A 6,000-nucleotide genomic window follows, 5' to 3' on the forward strand; every position below is an offset into this window, starting at 1 on the left:
ATTGTTAATATTTAAAGCAAACTCACCCATCCATGCTTTATTTTGCAGATAATTCACTTTGAAAAAAACACCCCCTGGCTGTGGTTATCTTGAATAAAAGCAGATGATTCATCGAGCATTTACATCCTGGAATCCATCTGCCCTTAGTTCAGGCATGCAGGGGGTCTGGTTAGCTGAGAAAACCCTCCTCCCCTCCTGAACACGCCTGGCATGTATGACATCCTTTGCCTATGCCTGGAAACCAGAAAGTAACTGAAAAATTGTAAAAAGAAGTTTAAAACAAATAAATGTGGTACTTTCTTATCTATAAACGAATGCTAGCTGCATAAGGATTAAAATAGTCAATGTTGATTTCAATGATAAACCACGTCGGATCCCATGCACAGTCAGCATTGGGTACCTCTGGCTCACGATCCACTAACATCTCCTAAAAGACCTGACAACAACAGCCTGCATTTGTTGCTCCCTGCTTAAGTCAACAAACTCCTAAGGCTCTTTAATAGCTCCATCAGTTGTGGCTGTCTCTTTTGCTTGATCCAGTGAAGAGTTCTTTGCAATCATGCACAGCTTTTTTGGGCCAAGTTGCTAATATGATTGCTGAATCAGAATTCAGGGGCTCTATGTTTTCATTCCTTCCCCTTCAGAATTTGACATATCTGCATCTGCAGGTACCTTGCTTTTTGCTACAGAAGTTCCCTCTGAACTCACAAGTCCTGGCTTAATGGATGACTTTGAGACTAAACCAACTGAGGATTCTGAGGTACAAAATAACTATATTGGCTATAATTGATGCTGTGCTGAGCTCTCTTAAAACCCTTAAACCTGTCAAATCTTTTCCAGTTTTCTCATTATTGGAAACCTGGTTATACACTGACATTTATTTGACCAGTATTCATTTGACAGAGATTTTCTTAGGAAATGGTCTGTACCAATGGTGGCCCCTACACCCCGCACACTGTTCACTCCATCACTCCACTATGGATTTTTTTGATAACAATGAGATGGAGAGACGCAACAGATACAATGAGGTTCTCTCAAATTCCTACCCCCAACACCATCTCCCAACATATCCCTTCCCTCACATCCTTGACCAAACTGCGCAAATCCTTCTGCAAATTGAAACAGGACGCAAAGGCGAACATTACCCATTACCTTAGACCTCAAAATCACCCCCAGAGGTTTGCGAATCAAATACTGTGACTCTGTCGAAGATGACCTGGGTATACAATGGAGACAAATAGATGATTTTTGTTCCCCTAAATCAGTAATGGCGAACCTTGGCACTCCAGCTGTTTTGGAACTACATTTCCCATGATGCTCAACTACACTGCAGAGTGCAAGAGCATCATGGGAAATGTAGTTCAAAAACATCTGGAGTGCCAAGGTTCGCCATCACTGCCCTAAATAGATTGATTTCATTTTACTAACAGCATATTGGAAGTGCTGGGGCTCTTCAAAACATCATTGCCACTCTTGCTCCTGATTTTATGGAACACCACACCCTTATACTATACAAAACTGGTATACCACCTTAACCAAGCATCTCTCCAAACACCTGGATAACATCATACAAACCAAATTGAGAAAATTCAAGAGAGACCTTGAAGATTTCATACTAAAATGTGTGTACTCATGTGCCAAAAAGACACAACCACCAAGTCTTGATCACACACCCCCTTCCACAAATGACTCTCTATCCCAAACCAAAATTTGGGGTAGGCCACATGAGAAAATTTAGTTCAAGCCTCCCCCACACTACCAGGACCTTGGTCCCTACCAACCTTATCCCTGCTACAAGCCCTTCCCCACCTCCTGCCTTATCCAACTCTCATGATCACCCTTCTGTTACCACGTCATCACCTGACACTTCTAAGAACACTTACCATCATGGTAATTCTGGCCCCTCTAACACGAGATTCATCAGATTCCAACATCAATATCACCACACATGACTCCCTAAGTGGCCCACTATCCTCCATGAACCCATCACCAAACCACAGAGATCCAAGTTCCCCCCATACCATCCCTTCAGCCTCCCATTCTAAACCACATCCTGATCCGGACATTATTCTTACACCCCGCGCAAGCACTTCCCCCAGCCATGGGAGCTCACACAGTGGAAACGCCACAATCTTCCATCCTACCAGATGACTCAGGAACCTCCATCCACACCAACCCAACATTTCCAGATCTGGCCACTAGGGCCAACATCAATCATGTACCACCTGTATTCCCCATCAACCTTGATTTTTTAGGGTCTCCCCTCTCTGGACTCTTCCAAGCAAAAAGAAAGCTCACCGAAGAGGAAGGAGGTGGAAGGAAAAAGAAACCACAAGAAAGATAAAACGGGCCAATTAGACAACATCAAAATATTCAACCTATCTTCCTTTGTACTGGAAGACTCCCACATTTCCTTACTACAAAAGGGATTACATTTTGCACCTTGCAATAGACCAAACCCTTTTACCCTCTTTAAAGATCTGAACCGATTCCTTCAGGACCTCATCATCAAAAAATTCTTTAACCATCTGAACAAAACCATATCTAAAGAAACTCCCCTGACCCCAACTCCCTCATCTGACCTCCAGGACTTAGATGCCCTGAACAACCTTGAGGAACTCCTATGGGGGGACTACATGTTGGACCCCGAAGTATCAATCTGCCCTGACTTTCCCATCACTCACACACAATTCAAGCCAAAATCTACATTTTGTCCCACCCACGTTAACGGCCCCTACATTTATACCTTCTACAGCTTTGTCAATGCTGATATGATAAAAATGTGCCAAGATCCCAATACACCATGTAGAAATCTTAAGAAGGATGGAATCCTCGCCCTCCAGTCACTAGAAAACAATCACAACCTTATCAAACCAGCAGGTAAGGGTGGCAGCATAGTGATTTTGGGAAGAAAGGACTACATGAATGAAGCCTACAGGTTGATATCGGACAAGGAAACCTACACTATAGAGAGATCCCTCTGGCCCTTTTAGTGAAGACCTTCGAACCATTGTCCAAAAGGTCAGTTCAGAGGGTATTCTAAGCAAAAATACACAAGGACCCAGAACAACCACCACGGAGACCTATCATTGCCTCCATGGACAGTGTCACACACAGCTTGTCTCAATACATTGACCAGTTCCTCCAGCCCATCGTCCGAGCCCTACCCTCTTTCATTCGTGATTCTTCATTCCTTCTGGAAATTCTGGCCAGTTACACCTGGGAACCCACTTTCAGTTGGCTCTCTCTGGATTTCTCACTCTATATCTTCATCCCCCACAGGTCTTAAAGTGGTCAATTATTTCTTATCACAACATTCCCAAATTAATTATAAGCAAGCTGCTTTCATTCTAGAAACCACAAAACCCTGCCTGGAACACAATTTCTTTCAATTTGATGGCCAGTTCTATCTGCAGACCAAAGGCACAGCGATGGGGGCTTCCTTCGCCCGCCTGCTTCGTCATTTTGACCATGGGTCTATGGGAACAGCATCACTTTCATCGCAATAATCACTTTGCTCAATATAGCCACTTTTTTGGAAGCTACATAGATGATATTGTTATCATCTGGGATGGTTCTGCTGCTCTCATCACCAAATTTGTCTGAATGCTGCAACAATAACCACTCTGGCTTGTCCTTTACCCATGTTACTGATAGAGATTCCCTTATTTTTCTGGACTTAGAATTAAGCCTTACCGGATCCACCATCACATCCAAAAAATCACTTCAAAAGTACTGCAGGGAATTCATATGTACATTTTGCCAGCAACCACCACCCAAGGTGGAAAACCAAAATCCCCAAGAGCCAATTCTAGAGACTACAAAGAAATTGTACATTGGACATGAATTACATACAACAAAGTGAAGTCCTGAAACAAGAAACTCTCTAAAAAGGTTATAGTCAGAATCTCATTGAAGAAGCCTTTACTTCACACCTAGACAATAGCAAAAATATAAAGATCACACAACCCAACAATGACCAGGCCCCGCTCCGCTTCATAATACAATATCACCCTAAATATAATTTTATGGAAAAGATCATCCAAAAACATTGGAACATTCTCTTACAAGACCTTATTCTCCAGTCAACCATCCCAGCTAGACCTCTTGTCACCTACCGCAGAGCACGGAATGTAAAAAAGTTGCATAGCTCCCAGTAATCTGACAGAAAAGAACCCCGGTAACACCATTCCCCAGTTCTTGAATTTGTCTGGAATGTTTCAGTGTCACAAGATAAAGTGTTAACCTGCCCCTTTATACAACACAGATCCTTCACTGCCAATGGGAAAACTTATCCCATCCCCAATTTCTACTGCTGTGCCACTGAATATGTGGTTTATGATGTACAATGCCCGTGCCGCCTAATTTACGAGAGACATACCATCAGACCCCTGAGGGCCCGATTTGGAGGACACCGCTGGGCCATAAAAGTGGGCAGCACTGACTATAGTGTCCCCAGACATTTCAAAGACAACCATGGACAATTCACCAAAGGAATTCAAGTTTGGATCATCAAGAGCATCCCAGCCCATCTTTCAAGTGCAGAACATTTCAAAAAGCTTTGCGAACAAGAAACTTTTTCGATTTTCTCCTTAAACACTATGGCCCCCCAGGGACTCAACGAAAAATTGAAAATAAATACTGTTATCTAAACTATTCTCTTTACCAACTACCAGTTGGCCATAACACCTTTCAACACCCCCATATCTACCCAGGAGCATTCTTCTACTGTTTTACATACACTCATCTACCCCTTGACATCCACTCTTAAAGTGTTTGTTAACCCAAATATGCAAAGCTGTGCCAGCTCCTCTATTATAGGCAGGCATAACATACTGCATACAGTGGATATAAAAAGTCTACACACCCCTGTTAAAATGTCAGGTTTCTGTGATGTAAAAAAATGAAACAAAGATAAATCATTTCAGATTTTTTTCCACTTTTAATGTGACCTATAAACCACAACTCAGTTGAAAAACAAACTGAAATCTTTTAGAGGGGGAAGTAAAAATAAAAACAATAAAATAATGTGGTTGCATAAGTGTGCACACCCTCTTATAACTGGGGATGTAGCTGTGTTCAGAATTAAGCAATCACATTCAAACTCATGGTAAATAGGAGTCAGTACACACCTGTCATCATTTAAAGTGCCTCTGATTAACCCCAAATAAAGTTCAGCTGTTCTAGCAGGTCTTTTTGACATTTTTTTTAGTCACATCCTACAGCAAAAGCCATGGTCCGCAGAGAGCTTCCAAAGCATCAGAGGGATCTCATTGGTAAAAGGTATCAGTCAGGATAAGGGTACAAAAGAATTTCCAAGGCATTAGATATACCATGGAACACAGTGAAGACAGTCATCATCAAGTGGAAAACAAAAATGGCACAACAGTGACATTACCAAGAACTGGACGTCCCTCCAAAATTGATGAAAAGACGAGAAGAAAACTGGTCAGAGAGGCTGCCAAGAGGCCTACAGCAACATTAAAGGAGCTGCAGGAATATCTGGCAAGTACTGGTTGTGTGGTACATGTGACAAAAATCTTCCATATTCTTCATATGTCTGAGCTATGGGGTAGAGTGGCGAGACTGAAGCCTTTTCTTATGAAGAAAAACATCCAAGCCCAGCTAAATTTTGCAAAAATACATCTGAAGACTCCCAAAAGCATGTGGGAAAATGTGTTGTGGTCTGATGAAACCAAGGTTGAACTTTTTGGTCATGATTCCAAAATATATGATTGGCACAAAAACAACACTGCACATCACCAAAAGAACACCATACCCACAGTGAAGCTTGGTGGTGGCAGCATCATGCTTTGGGGCTGCTTTATTTCAACTGGAACGGGGGCCTAATGCCGTGTACACACGGGCGGACTTTTCGACCAGACTGGTCCGACGGAACGAATCCGGACAATCCAACCATGTGTGGGCTTCATCGGATCTGCAGCTGACTTTTTCGGTCGAAAATCAGACGGACTTTAGATTTGGAACATGTTTCAAATC

This window comes from Aquarana catesbeiana, linkage group LG07 (genome assembly GCF_042186555.1).
Source record: "Aquarana catesbeiana isolate 2022-GZ linkage group LG07, ASM4218655v1, whole genome shotgun sequence".
NCBI classification, from domain to species: Eukaryota; Metazoa; Chordata; class Amphibia; order Anura; family Ranidae; genus Aquarana; species Aquarana catesbeiana.